Source organism: Bidens hawaiensis, unplaced genomic scaffold (assembly GCF_021521415.1).
Source record: "Bidens hawaiensis isolate Kalapana, Puna unplaced genomic scaffold, B.hawaiensis_p1.1 tig00002935_1, whole genome shotgun sequence".
Lineage (NCBI taxonomy): Eukaryota > Viridiplantae > Streptophyta > Magnoliopsida > Asterales > Asteraceae > Bidens > Bidens hawaiensis.
Genome location: NW_027491158.1, coordinates 2,304,773 through 2,321,602, shown reverse-complemented (window position 1 = coordinate 2,321,602; position 16,830 = coordinate 2,304,773).

Genomic DNA, 16,830 nt, shown 5'->3' with positions numbered 1-16,830 from the left:
TGTTCCTCATTGTATGGGCAGGACTTGTGTTGGAGTAACTTGTGGTTACTTAATATTATATGGAACAAAAGCCTATGATTTCTGGCTTGTGAACCCCTTCAGAAGACATGAGCTGCATTTTCCTTGTTTCTCCGTTCAAGATCCAGCAACAGACATAAAGGGTATCCTTGTGTTTTCCCCTTCAATGTCAGGGTTGGTGTTTTTGGTCACACGGAGACCATTCAAAGAATTAGCATTCTGTTTACCTGGAAAAGAAACTGCCCATTGGAAGCATATTTCCTGCAATTTCCCCATCCAAGATATTCATTTTTTTCAAGGAAAGATATACACCCTAAACGAAGGTGGTCGTTTATTTGAAGTGCGATTCCAACCTATACCCCATTTAACACTAGTTGAAGTTAATACCTTGAAGGGGGGCCTCTTACATAAAAAGCTAGTAAGTTGGGGTGAAAACTTGTATGTGATGGGAACTACTCTGGATGGTGATTATGGGGCGTTGTTGCTAGATTTTGACCAAAAGAAACCGGGGTGTTCTGTAAAGATGATAGATAAACATGCATTGTTTGTAAACATGTCGAAGTGTTGTGGTGGTGGTAATGCGGGTCTATGGGTTGAGCCAGATGAACAATACAAGATGTATGGTCCCTTCCATGGAAATGTTTATCGCACAGGCAAGGTGTTTCATGCAAACATGTGGTACTTCCCACATGACTGCTTGAGTGATGTTAATCGCATTCTGGAGTGATCTATCGTTGGTTTTCTTTGTGTTAAGGATGTTATCATGTACTACTAAACTTGTTTTTTGTTTCTTGATTTGCATATCATATATCTAGATTTTATCTCTTCTTATGACATTTAGTTTGAGTTTTATGAATGCACTGTTCTATTATGATCTATGAAAGTCTTTGGATTCATATTATTTATGAGTACAGGTCCACTATTGCAACTGGCTACCATAAAAACAAATATAGCAGAACCTACTCTGACCCAGCCCATATCCATTGGACCCGGCCCGTCTACTGTAACATTGTCATTTGGTTCTCTTTGGAGGACTTGGTCCATGGTTTTAGGTTTTTTCGGTTATTGGCTTATGATGGACCACCTATTCATTTGTGAAAGATGATTTGATCATCTCAACTGTGAGATGTCAATGCTAGGCCATTATTTCTATGCATAATAATTCTGTAGGAAATATGAATATCAAATCAAATTATATATAGGTAAGTAGAATCAATTTCTTGTTTGAAAAGCGGATCACCCCAAATTCATTCCCGACTACAATTCGCTGCATAGACTTGTGTGTTTATTTGCTTACTTTCTCAAAGATTACGTGCATGGATTACTTCAAGATAGTACGATCATACGCCCCTTTGCGCTCAAGACATTTGTTGTTATGAGTGGAAAATGGCCTCATTATCCGAGTACGTTGGTGCACAATCCCAACCGGAAAGGACCTTACTTGCGCTTATCTGAGTACGCTGGTACACAATCCCAGCTGGAAAGGACCTTACTTGCTCATTTACACTTGTTCATGGAATTGTATGATTTTTATGTACTTATATCAAAACTTGTGTGAACTCACCAACTATTCATTTAGTTGACTTTATTTTATATATAAGTTAAAGGTACAATTATTAGAGAATGAAACAGAGAAGAAACTAGAACTTAGGTTATTAATAAATGGACAAGTTGTTAATTGTTCTCGTATTTTCCTTGTATTTCTTGTTACAAACTTGTGTACTTGATGTTTAAATTAACTAATGATAATATTGTCACTTAATAGTGTCACATGTGTTTTAAGCAATCTGTAGGTCACACTCGAGCGTATTTCACTTTAGCCGGGGTGTTACACTCTCGTATTTGGGCCATGGAAATGATTATTCACACTAGCCTTAAGGCCCAAATTCTTCAAGCTCAAGCCCAAGTGGTAGCCCAAAACAATTTCAAGGCCGAATTGGATTGTGGAGCCGAAAAACAGTTTGAAACTAAGTCCGATGGAGTTCTTTACTTCATGGGACGCATATGGATTCCAAATTCCTAATATCTTCGAAATCTTATCCTTGACGAAGCACACAAAACTCGATACTCGATCCATCCGGGATCCGATAAAATGTACCACGATCATAGGAAATTCTATTGGTGGCCTGGTATGAAGAAGGATATAGCCTTGTATGTTGGGAGGTGTCTCACTTGCTCCAAGTCAAAGCCGAACATCAGAAACTCTCGGGTTTACTTAAAAAATCCGAGATTCCTCTATGAAAGTGGGATCAAATTTTCAAGGATTTCATCACTAAACTACCAAAAACCACTCGTAAGCATGATTCTACTTGGGTTATAATCGATCGTCTCTCCAAATCTGCTAATCTCATCCTTATTAGTGAAGCCTACAAGATGGAGAGGTTGTCTCAAATTTACATCAACGAAATCGTGACATGTCACGGTGTTCCCTTATCTATAATCTTCGGCCGTGACAGTCGCTTTACCTCCAACTTTTGGCAATCCCTACAAAAAGTTTTGGGGACTCGCGTAGATCTTAGCACAGCCTATCATCCCCAAACGAATGCTCAAACCGAGAGAACCATCCAAACATTGGAAGGCATGCTTCGTTCTTGCATAATCGAGTTTGGAGGAAATTGGGATGATCATCTACCTCTCATTGAATTTTCCTATAATAACAGCTACCATACTAGCATCAAATATGCTCCTTTTGAGGTTTTGTATAGTAGGAAATGTCGAACACCCGTGTGTTGGACCGAGATTGGTGACTCACAAGTTATTGGTCCTGAAATCGTTCAAGCAACCTCCGATAGGAGTGCCATCATTCGAGAAAGACTTAAGGCGATCGTGATCGACAAAAGAGTTATGCTGACAATCGAAGGAAACCACTTGAGTTTCAAGTCGGCGACCAAGTCTTACTCAAAGTTTCCCCCTGGAAAGGCATTGTCCGATTTGGGAAAAAAGGAAAGCTTGCTCCTAGGTATGTTGGACCTTTTGAGATTCTTGATACGATTGGTCCAGTGGCATACAAACTCAAACTACCCCAGGAATTGTGCGGTATTCATGATACTTTCCATGTTTCTAACCTCAAGAAATGCTTAGCCAATAACACTCAACCTATTCCCCTTGACAATATCCGCATTGATCATAAACTTCACTTTGTTGAGGAACCTTTCAAGATCGTGGATCGTGATGTCAAGAAACTCAAGCGAAGTTGAATCCGTCTAGTAAAAGTCAAGTGGAACTATAAGCAAGGACCCGAGTTTACTTGGGAACTTGAAGATCAAATGAAACAGAAATACCCTCATCTTTTTCAGTTTGGAACAATCTCCACTATTTAATTACGGGATGAAATTCCCTTAAATGGGGGAGACTGTAACACCTATGGATTTTTTTTTGCTAATAAACGCTAGGTTTTTGTACTCATATTTAATTATGTTCTCATATTTATTTCATCTTCTACATTTATTATATGTTATATATTAAATAACATTAACTTTGTATGCGTAATTATATGATCATATACTCATTTCATCATAAACATGCTTAATCGTTAATATGACAGGTTGAACCGAAATGCCTAGATTAATATTTTATAACATGTAACAAAAAATTTTGTTATTATTATTAATGTTATTTTTATCCAACGTATTTAAATAAACCATGTGATTAAAAAGTGTAACATTCTAGAACCTTCGATCTTAATCTTGTTCCTCAAATTTCACTTTATCTATTACTTTTAATTTGAAAAAGAAAGAAAATAAAAAGAAAACAACTTTTTTTTTCAAAAAGTGCCGTGCACTTTATGTGCACACACATATACATATTTTTTTATTATTATATTATTATCATTATCATTATTAATATTAAGCTTATCATTTAATCTTTAAATAAGTTTTATCTCCATCTAAATCGTATTCAAACCTCAACTTTTGGCCTATAAATAGAGCCTCTCATTCTCATTATTTTTCACACCAAACCCCATTCTCTCTTTTCTCTCTACGCATAAACAAGTAAGTCTTTATAATTATTTTGCTTTTCATTGTTGTTTTTATACTTTTTGTTTTCTATTATGAATTTCTTCTTGTTTGTTCTTATGCTCTTGAGTTTTCCTTTGAATCTTCATAGTTGTTCATATACTCTCACCATGATTATCATAAATTGTTAATAAAACCCTTACTTTTCGCTTTAAAGATTATGATGATCATGTTATTCCAAGAAATCACAATTATTTTCTCGAGATCTTGGATCAAAAGTATAATTTTCCCATGAACAACCATGAATATTCTTATGATCTTCAAAAACTCATAAACTCATCATAAATATCCTAAATTATAATATTTACACTTTAAACCTTATACTTTCATAAATGTCAATAAACATCCTAAACTTTTATAGTTACACTTTAAACCCTATACTTTCATAAATGTCAATAAGTATTCTAAACTGTAATATTAACACTTTGAACCCTATACTTTCCTAAATGACTATAAATACCCAAAACTAAATGATATTACACTTTTAACCTCGTACTTTCTGATTAATCAAAATCATTCTAAAACATTTGGAGTTAGTATACAAATAGAGTATTAACCGGGTATGTATGTAATCGATGAGCAAATGGTTCTGCCTAAGGCAATAGTGGCGTAAATAATCCCATTGGACCCATGACTCTTATCTAGGAATCAACTTGCCGGAAGTCATGCTCTTGGTTTACAACATTCTAGTATGCAACACTCTAACTAATTTAAAAATCAAAACTTAATCTAGGGCATCCCGTGACCGGTTCAACAAACTCTTGCTCGTAATCGTGTTCATCCATCAAGCAAGGTGAGTTCATAGCCCCTTTTACATGCTTTTAAACGTTTTATACTTTGGGGTGGAAACTTGCAACTTATTTATTATATGTTTTATAATATTCAAGCTTTATTCATAATATTCATTGTGTGTGATCATTACAAGCATATACTTAATTGCATGTACAACCATTAACTTGTTAAGCCCGTGGTAGTATTATGATATATCTATTGGCCCGCCGCCCATTCAGATCTCGAGTAGAGGCCTATGTGTTCAGAATCCGACGATCATTAAACATTAAACATATTAGTCTAATCGTGGATTAGATGACTATATAATCGTGTCAGAAGTTTGGTTGTAATCACTTAAGTATACAAGTAACGCAACACATATGGAATTTTTTCAACATAAAACATATTTTTCTATTATTTTAAATTTTAAACCTATGTTCTCACCAACTATTTTTAGTTGACACTCTCGCATGTGTTTCAGGTGATAGAAATTAAGTTATGAAGATTCATGAAGTATTACTTAGGGATGTGTCAGACCTAGAAGTTTAAATAAATCAAGTGCTATGTCATGCTTGTTATTTGAATTACGTTTGGTTTAAACAATGTGTTGGTTTATTTTAATAAGAGTTTCAAATTTAATACCATGTGCATGATTTCAATCTACGCACGCCCCGGCGTTTCCGTCTTCGGCCTGGGGGTGTGACGCGCCACACCAAAGATCACCACCAGAAAACTGATCACCGGTGACCGGTTGCCGGAAATCAGATTCCGTCCACCACATCCGCTTCCGCTAACCGACATCACCAGCTCCACACTAGACCACTGTCTCTCATCAGCCTTAGGGTCACCGACCACCACACTTGTCACACCCCGACCAAAGGCGGCGGAACATGCCGGGGTGCAACGTGATTGGACAAATACACAAGACACTATCTAAAGTGACAATTTTTAATCAACTCATTTTATTTCATAAATCAATAAACAACACATCTCGTTCATACAAACAAATTGAATACAAGTAAACAAATATATTGTTCGTTTTACTAATATCCTAATAGTCTTGGTAACGTTTTTCGTCAAGTCCTCGAGTCAACAAAAGTCAAACCTGTAACATTTCATAAAATAAAGTTTGTCAACACAAAGGTTGGTGAACAATACATAAGTTTGAGCATATAAGTATATAGTAAGAAAATCCAAAAAACTTGTATACGAAACGATAAATAAACGCAATAACTTGGATAAATAAATATCGCTAATAGAATTACGCTAGCGACACCTAGCTATAAGGGGATGCCAAATAGTCTAGGATTTTATAGTTATCGTTAATTGCATTACGTTAATGACACCTTGCTATAAGGGGATACCAAATAGACTAGAATTTATAGATCAACCAACCAAAAGCGATAAACACATAGGCATATAATCATAGAACACCAAATCGAGCATTTATTTAAGTAAGGTATACAAATAACATTTGTGGTTTAATACACAAGTATAAAACATTTAGTTTAGATAAGATGAAATGTCACCCCAAAAATAAAAGATAGAAAACGGGGTATAAAGTTACTCACGTTCAAGTAATAAACTTGAAAAGTTGGTAATTTGAATATTTGCCTGAACGACGAGTTAATGTATGAAGCCTAAATAAAAGAAAGTCTTGGATTTAGAAGGTTGTCTTGAAGATCTTTAAATAAAATAATTGTTGCAAAAAGTAAACAATTAAAGTTCAAGGTTTATAATGTAACTATTTAAGAATTTATAATGATAACCCTTTAAAAATGTAAGTTTGCTCGAAACCGGGTTAAAGTATCTAACCTTAATATTTACTTAACCTATGTTAAGTAATAAGGTGAGAAAATGCTAAATGCAAGTTCCTTTGGGACAAAGATACTAAAACGGGTCTTTAACGAGTGTTCGGGTTGCTGGTTCGGGTCTTGATAATTGGTCAAACCCAAAGTCAACTTTCCAAAATAATGAATGTTATGAGATAACTCAATAAAACTTTATAAGACTTAACCAAGTATGTAGATCTATTGTTTAGAACTAACAACGTACGTTAAGCGAGTGTTCGGTTTTGTCGGTCCAAACTATGTTATGAGATCAAGTTGGATCCAACATTTCCAAGTACTTAAGAAGATAATTAAAATTAGTTTGCAAACTATTTTTAATGAAATATACAATTCTTGATAGCTAAAAACACACTTGTGTGTCTTAAGCGAGTAAAAATCGGATCGGTTCGGTTTCCATCTCACAAAACGTTCCTTGATGGTCTCCACATGCCCAAATAACCAACAACTTGTATAAATGAATTTTAGAAACTTAAATCTAACATAAAGCATGTTTAAAACAATTATTTAACAAAACTAGTAACAAGTTCGGTTCACGGTTTGGACTATTTACGGTTAAACCGAGGTTAGTCTCTACAAACCCCCACCATGGAACTTCATAAATATGACAAACAAACTAAAAAGAGCATAAGTTAAACAAGATTAATATGTGCAAACAAGTTATGTGTGTGTGTGTATATCAAGAACACGAAGTCCTCCATGAAGCCTTGCCTTACAAGGTCCGAAACTTAACCAACCGGAGTAGGAGAAGTAACTGCCAAAGGTAACAAGGGGTGTGTATTATATATACGTTGTGTCACCATAAACAAGCATTAATAAGACTACATAAGCTAAATAGAAGAAAATATTAAACTTGGTTTGACATTTGGAAATCAAACCTTCAAGAACACATAAATAAAACAACCTTGGATATATGGAGAATTGAGAGAGTTTTTGAAGATATAGCAAGGAATAATGAAAGGGAAAAGGTGTGCATATATGGGATAATGTTGGTGGTCAAATATGGGTGTTAAACACAAAAAAGTTTCATGCAAAAAGGGGTCAAAACAAGCACAAAACAACAAAAACCCATAGCTGCAGCTAAGCAGCTCGCGCCGCACGACCGTATGAGGCTCCCCCGTCGCGCGGCGCGACAGGGTGGAGGCTGGAATATTTTTTAAACCTTCAAAAATGACAGTTTGGCCCCCGGAGTTGGTTTTAAGTGTTTTTAACGCGTTTTAAGGCCCGAAAAGGATGTTTTCAAGACCCAACAAGTGTAAAACAATATTATAACATAAAAATCATCATTTTGAATATGTCGAGGGTTTCGGTTTACAAAGCGGGTCGGTCTACATAATAAACGAATACAAAACAAAAATACGATTGACCCGAAATTGACGAATGTCACAACACTGTATATCCTTTGCCGGAGTTCCACTACCGGTCACATCCCTCCAGATTCGGCCCTCTGGTCGGAGATATAACCACTCTTCCGCTTTAGTTACCGGCGACTTAGCAGCCGTTCCACCAGAACAAATTTCGGGGTGACATAATCATCCGCTTTGGTTGCCGGCACCGTTCCTTCGAAATAATCTAGTTCCAGCAGCCGTCATCCATCACGGGCCACCTTTTGACCCCTGTCGAACACCGCTTCACGTCACCGGCGTCTCATCCCACCGGAAAACATTGATAGGCTTATCACCAACCACCATTAACCAACACCATCGGCAACCTTTCTAGCCGGAAAATTGTTCTCCAGCCAATACCCATCATCGAACACCCCATTTTCTTGTCGATTTAAAGCATAATCAACACATCTGACTTTTATCAGTATCGACTCTTTTGAACGCACCCACTGTTCTTTATCCCACAGTTGCAACAATCAGAGATAACCGACACTCACCAAACTGAATATCGGAGTTTGATGTGTGCATCTCCAATAGCTGAAATCATCGCCGAAGAAGAACCATAGGCTCGTCGGAATTTCGGTGCATGACGGAACAGTCCCGAAATGCTGAATCTACAAAGAAGAACTTCTAGCACGATTATTTCCAACTTTATTTTTAAGATTTTCAAACTTTATTTTCAAAACTTCAATGGGTCTTTAAGAAATTAACGTCTTGGTTTGGGTAATTGCGGAAATAGAACTCAAATATCAAGAACAAAGTTGAATCAGTTGATTCAAGCCCACTCGGATACCACTTGTAGGTCCTGAGCACCGGGTTTGACACAAACGAACGGATTTTGTTCTTGATCTACGATCGAGACGGGTGCGGTAAATCAAACGACCGAACAAATAGTATAAAGAAAATATAGACTATTAACGATCTTGTTATTGGTTGCAAAAGATTAAATATATAATAAATGAACCGACCTCACCCAAGGTGTGCTCCCCTTGGTTGGGTGATATACAGCATTGAAACACACACTAAAATGAAATAAAACCCGATTATCAAGAACAAATTTGAATCAGTTGATTCAAATCCACTCGGATACCACTTGTAGGCAATGTTGTAAAACTTGTTAGGTGTTCCCTAGGCGGCCGACCCCTTGTAGGGAGTACTCGGCTTGTACTCAGACATGATAGATGTAACATAAAATAATTATTAGACATTATATATATATATATATTAAGATAAACATAATTCATATCAAAATAAGCATAATTCATTTGAACAAAAAAACATAATTCAAAAAATTCATGTATTGTTGTTAGTTTTAATTTTTTACTAATAATAAAAAAATCAAAAAATCAAGAAAAATAAAAAATAATTGTGGTCGAGTTGACCTTGGAGGCCAAGTAATCCCGTGTACTCCGACTTTTGACCGAGTTGGACCTTGGGGAGTAATGGTGGCCGAGTTGGGAAAAGGCGGCAAGGTTGATGTCCGAGGACCTTGGAATCGCCGATTCCAAGGTCTTGGAATCCGACTTTTACAACACTGCTTGTAGGTCCCGAACACCAGATCTGACACAAACGAATGGATTTTGTTCTTGATAAACAATCGAGACGGGTGCGATAAATCAAACGACCGAACAAATAATATAAAGAAAATATAGATTATGAACGATCTCGTTAACGGTTGCAAAAGATTAAATATATAATAAACGAACCGACCTCACCCAAGGTGATCTCCCCTTGGGTGGGTGATTTACACCATAGAAACACACACTAAAATGAAATACAGAGTCCTATTTATAGCAAAAACAATAATATTCTAGAAGCCCTCCTCGTTGAAGCTAAACGCGTGCATCGAAGCTCTCGTCTCGTATTTGGATTTCCACCCACTTTAATTATTGACTTGGCCATAATATATTTAACGGGTTTCGTTCTTTCGATATCTTAAGTCACATTTTTGGCCTTACAGTTTCCTTTGGTTCAAACTTACATCTAAATGCCAATAGATTAGTTTGTCAGTTTTGTGTAAGTTCTCCTTGATGTAGTTTATAGAAGTTCACATTTCGAAAAAAATACATCACACTGGAATTTAGTCATAACGTAGAAGTTGGTGGTAGATTAATCCCAGTTGGTTTAATGACTTTTAAATATTGGTTAGAGTATAGTGTAAAGACGGATAAAGTATTTTGCTTGGTTGGTTACATGTTCAGTGAAAACAGTCAAAAATATGCACTTGTGCACTATAGATATCATAGTTGGAACACAAAGAAAGATTGGTTGCTCATGTAGGTAAGCAGAATAGTTATCACAACAAAGCAATTAAATGGAACCTCGCCTTGACCAACTCGAAAAATCTGAACATTGAAAAAATGAGACCCCATTGAGCAAAATTCTTGAGTCTGCCACTGCCTATTAACTTATTCTAATTCTTACAAGAAGTAGGGGTGCAAATGAGCCGAGCTGCTCGTGAGCTACTCGAGATCGGCTCGTTAAAAAGCTCAATCGAGCCGAGCTTAATCGAGCCCCAGCCCGAGCCCGAGCCTAAAACTAAGCTCGTTTAATAAATGAGCCTGAGCCTGAGCCTGAGCTTCACTTGTCGAGCTCGAGCCGGCTCGCAAGCCTAAAAGAGCCAGCCAGTTATATATTTATTTTAAAAATATATTTAATAGTTATTAGTTATTATATATATATAATGTTATGTAAAAATAACTAAATAATATATATTATTTAATACATAAAAATATAATAGAAAAAATATATAAAATAATTATAATTATATAAAATAATTAATAAATAGTAAACGAGCCGAGCCCGAGCTTATAAATCCATTAACGAGCCGAGCTTGAGCTCAAGCTCTGTGTAAGTTAAACGAGCCGAGCCAGGGCCTAGTCGAGCTCGGGCTCGGCTCATTTGCAACCTTAAAAAGAAGTATATAAAACATTTTTCATTAAAGAATCTTAACAAATCGGCACAAACACAAAAACTAAAAATACAATGATGCATGATGTAGACAGGGTGCACCGTAATCCATTAGTGCACCACAATTTGTCTACATTAGATATAATACACAAAGGGGGTGTTTGAGATTCCTTATTTTTACCTCCTTGTGACTTGTATAACAATAAGTTATAAGTTATAAGTTACAAGTTTGTAACTTATCAACTTATCATCTCACATAATATTTTATTCCAAACACTTTCTTTTCTTTTTAACTTTTTAATAAGTTATAAGTCATAAGGAGCTAAAAATAAGGAATCTCAAACACCCCATAAGAAATGTAACAAAACTTCAGTCAAAATATAAAAGACATGGTGTTAGCTTGATGTAAGCTCCTTTAGGAATAAGATTCCCGAAGTTATTTGCCCTCGAGAAATCTAAGGATTGCTTGGTGGCGTATAGACTATTCATGTTAGATTGTTGGATTTGTGGGGTTTGGAAGTGGGTTGAGGAATCAGGCCGGGTTTGAGGAAATAAGGAGCTTCGTGAAATTCTCAAATTGTGTGAAAATGTTGTGTTAGGGATGGGGAGGACTCGATTTGCTGGTCTCTGGACACTTCGGGAAGTTTCACCGTAAATGGGTTGAAGAATTGTATTTTGGATAAATTCAGTTTTGGTTACGGGGTATGTGTTTTAGCGGGGAACAGGTTCGTACCAAAGAAGGTTAATTTTGTGGCTTGGGGCTATGCTAAGTCGCTTGTTTATGTTTGATATGTTGAAGAAAAAGAAATATTCTTGTGCTAACTGAAATTGGTCCAATTTGTGGTGAGGTTGAGGAGTCAATGGAACATTTAGTTGTTTCGTGTGGGCTCACCCAAACTATGTGGTGTATAATAGCTCAATGGTGTAAGCAACTGACAGTTATCCTATTAAGCTTTCAAGACGCTATGGATATGCGTAAGTTTTTGTAACATCACGAAAATTTCGTACCAAAAATACCAAAGTCCCAAAAATCCAAGGACCAAAAATGAAAAATTTTGAATTCGCGGCCGATAGCGATACGCGACTGCCTTGGGTCGCGTATCGCGAAGGCGATATCTGACAACCCGACATGTGTCTTGCCACGTGTCAACACGTTTCACTCCAACTGACACGTGTCACCACGTGGCATAAAGCTCGCCACGTGTCACCGTGTCAGCCACGTGGCAGATCTACATGTGACTCACCAACCCTACGTCGCGATACGCGACACGGTTCTTATCAGACCAGCGCGTATCGCGATGGCTTGCCTGATCAGCCTATAAATAGAAGGCTATCACCCTCATTTTCATTCACCCATTTCACTCTCTCTCTAAATACTTTCTCTCTGTCTAAAAATCACCTCATTAAACGTGTACCGACCACCTCGTTTTCTGTGCCAATAAATCGACGATACCCCGAAATACCGATGACAATATCTCGAAGTACGCGCCGACCCGATACGACTCAACGATCTGCCTTGAAGTGCGTGCTGACAAGACTTGAAGACCAGCGTGCCTCGATTTGTGTGCCAAAGAGGTGTTGATCAAGATTCTCGATATACGTGCCAACGTCGAAGTGCTGCCAGTGAGTTTAGAAAAAAATAAGCCAAACAAGGTAGGCATAATTCCCGAATAAAATATTAATAAAATAATAAAGGCTTAGACCCTAGTCAAGGATATAGTCAATACCTCGAAATTAAATAAAAGAAAAGCAAGGAAATTAAATAGAGAGAGATATAAATATAGCTATTGGTTATATATAAAGCGAAATTATTATTTAAAAGGAATTTAGATAATAATAAAAGAAAAGAAATAAAAGAAAAGTAAAATAATCTTTATTAATAAATAAATATAGAAATATAGACAGTGTATTGAAGTTGATCAAAAAGAAAAGGCTATACTCGTACTATATGTGCGAGATAGCAATGGGAAAGACCCTCGGACGGTGTATTGAAGCCGATCCAAATCGAAAAGGTGAATACGGCCCAAACTTTTAAACTTGTTTTCAAACGAGTCAAACATGTTATGTGAAAAGCGTTTACATGAGACTACGTGTCTCTAAAACATTTATAAACAAGAGTAAAACCCTATCCCTCAAGCTGTCGTGTACGTTTGCCTGGATCCTTACATATGTGGTAGTACGCGGTGTGCGCATCTCACCACACCTGGTCGTAGTACGCTTTCCTGCAGGGAGCACGACCTTGTGTATACGAACGGTACTTAACTAAGTTGAACGCTGCGGTGTTTGCTGGGGTACTTAGGTAGAGACTTGAGTTTGTAAATAGTATTATAACTTTGTTACTCTTAAGCCAAGATGGGCCGAGGCTTGCGTAACCCTCGAGGGGTAACAAAGTAAAATAAAAAAATTTTAGAGTCAGCGTATTCACCCGCTTATCGCTGACGTATTTTCTAACATTTCAGGAAATTACAGTATCAATAATTGGAGTCATTCATGAAGTGGATGTTCGCAAGGTAGAGATGAATCATAGTTTTAAATGAATAAAATATTGAAAAAAATATTTAAACAAGTTTTATAAACTCGAAACAAGGTTTATAAATCAACCACTTGGATATTTATTATCCGAAAAGTTTTCTAATAAATAAAAATGTTTCATTAAGGTATACAAATAAACTAATGTTTTAAAAATATATAAATATATTTTATTATAAATAAAAGTTTATAAATAAATTAAAATTTCAGAATATAATTTTTATAAGAATTCCGCTGAACTCTGATACATTTAAAAAACCAGTACCAACTGTTGGTCACACGCCTAGGCACTAAGTCGGGGTGTGACAGTTTTGTTCGCTCCCGAAGGAGAAAGGAAAGGTACTTCATGCTATTTGTCTAATTGCTACCTGGTGTTTGTGGAAAAAGAGAAACGACTTGGTCCACTCGAGGAACCTAATTTATGTGTCGACTTTGGTCCAAGAAATAAAGGTGTTGCAATATTTGTGGAAAAAAATAGGGCAAATAAACGTGGGCTTACATGGAAAAATTGGTGTGGATTCGGATTTAACAATTGTATGTGGGTGGATTAGCCATTGAGTTTGTCCATGTTTTGTCTTTTTGGTGTGTTTGACTAGAATGGTGTTTTGGTAGCTATCTAGTGGCTTGCTAGTATGTTTAATAAATTTTTTTTTCTTTATCTTATTGCCATTCAAATATCTAACTATCTATATAACTGTCTACCATAAAATCCTATGTGTCGCTCTCAGGTTATTTCCCACATTCTCTAGAGCCACCAAATTGCTTGATTTCTAAATGGAGACTTCTCATGCATTTGACCCGAATTCACGGGTATGGGTCTTACCAAACCCGGATAGTATTTAAATGGGTTATAACATCTCATATATTTATGAAACTTTCATAATCAAACAATAATTTTTGCGGGTCATGGGTCTCACAAAATATGGATAACTCCTAAACGAGTTATAACATCTCATTTATTTGTGAAATAACCTCTTAGTTTATCTCCTTTACATGTTCTTTGTTGCTGGTCTTTCATCTTAATCGCCGGTTAACCTTCGATACTACCCACCATTGTCTACTACATTAACATCCCCTTTGTCATTAGACAAATATTTGTGTTCATGTTTGTTCATTTAAACAAATCAACATGCTCGTATATGTTTATGTTTGTTCGCTAAAAATCTGAAAAACCTACACATCTCAATTGAAAAAACTCAAACGCTAAAAAAATATAATAACAAACTAATATATATGTATAAAATTAAAACTAAATTACGTTAAAAAATAAAATCATCATAAAATAGCAAAACGATTAAAACAAAAACTTGAATAAACCCCCGTAACACGGGAGGATCAAACTAGTATATCTATATATATATATATATATATATATATATATATATATATATATATATATAAACTCAAAAAGTTCAAAACTTTTTCGCTTTTGAGAAATATATTATTTCTTACCATAATAGTAATAATACCAAGATCATATGTAATCACACGTCTCAAATTTTCCTTCATCTGTCATGTCATACTATATCAATTTCCCGCGCATCTATTCTTAGACTATGTGTTATCATCATACCATAGGTGTGGATGGCATGCCAGATCAGCAACTCGCGCCCTACACCACCGTTACACACTACACAGTGACGGCGATGACAACACTAGGCAATGCCATGGTTTCTAGCCATAGCGTGGTGTGGAGTGGGGAAGAAGATAAACAATGTAGGTCACCTTTAATCAAGTGAAAAGACACGCCATTGGATTAAAACATTTAATCTGAACCGTTAGATATTGTTGAAAAGCAAAAGGGTATTAAATTCTTAATAAATTACATACTATTGGATATTGTTGAAAAAAAAGGGTATTAAACAATGTTTAAACAATTTTTTTAGCCCTACCCTCTATTTTTTATCAAAGTTGTCCGGTCGGTCTGACCGTTTCGCTATCCGATCTGATTATGAAAACATTGGTATTAAATACATAATGTATAAATTTGTTTGAATCTTAGAGAAAACAACAAAGTTTAATAATAATAATTCTACACACTATTTATACACCACATTCTATAATTCAAACCCATGATCAAGTTCGATACATATGAATAATACATGCCCCATAGTTGGTATTACCCGATTCACAAAGGACATGGGTAACTTGATACACAAACCCAATACAACCATTTTTCCTATTTACCCAACCGAACCCGAACCCCTACCTAAACCCGGCCACGACCAAATTATGTTTATCTTATTCATACTTCGTGATTTTTTTATTTTTTTTTGTGTTCTATTTGAGTTTTCTTTTAACGCCCTGCTTGTGGTGCGCGCATATAATGTATATATGTGTGAACCCTCGGGTGGGCAAAAGTGAAATTGCACTATTTTTGACGTTATTTTACTATCTCGTGAAAATAACGTTAAAAGTGGCGGAAGGTTAATCAGACATCATGTGGTGGCGTTGATAGCCGAAAGACAAGGGTACATGCACCGATCAGCCAGTGTCCCGATGATTGAGTGTTATGTGCCTATGTCCAAGGCTTGATGCAAAACTACTATCGAGTCGGGGGTCTCACCGGAAGCAGCCTCTCTATCGCTATGGGGTAGAGGTAAGGCTGTCTACATCTTGCCCTTCTCAGACCCTACCATAGCTTTGCTATTGGTGGGATATACTGAGTACGATGATGATGATGATTTGAGTTTTCTTTTCTATTTTAGTTTTGTTTTTCTAATGAAACTTGATACACAAACCAGGTACAACCGTTTCTTTTCTATAATTTTGATGAAACTTTACCTTCTTAAAATTTATAAGTATTCAATGATATATATTCAAGCCCACAACCAAGCCCCTCATATTTTACCTATTTTGGATATTTATGGGTGAGAAAAAGTGTGCCTATGTATCGCCTATGTGACAACATATTTTTCTCACCCAAGCCCTCCTAAGAAGCCCTATAATACCTAGTCTTACATTTATATATGTATTTTCAAAGTCTCGCCTTCTACCTTAAATTCGATAACTAAATGCTTAATAAACTATATGTATTTTAACATAATATTAAAAATATATACAATATCTTTAAACATATTACATAAACAAAAATAGAGGTGCACAAAATACCTGGTTCCGAACTCGTACCCGACCTATGGGTACGACATGATATATGGTTTCTCCCCATACCTACACTCAGAACCGGACCTGGACGCAACTCGGACCCGCCGAAACCGGTTCTGAAAACCCAGTAAAAACCCGACTCGACCATACCCAAAACCCGAAAAAATCTCGGTTAAATACCCGACTATACCCGGAATTGATTACTACATGACAACCCGGCTTTTTTTCACCATACCCAGAACCGGTTAC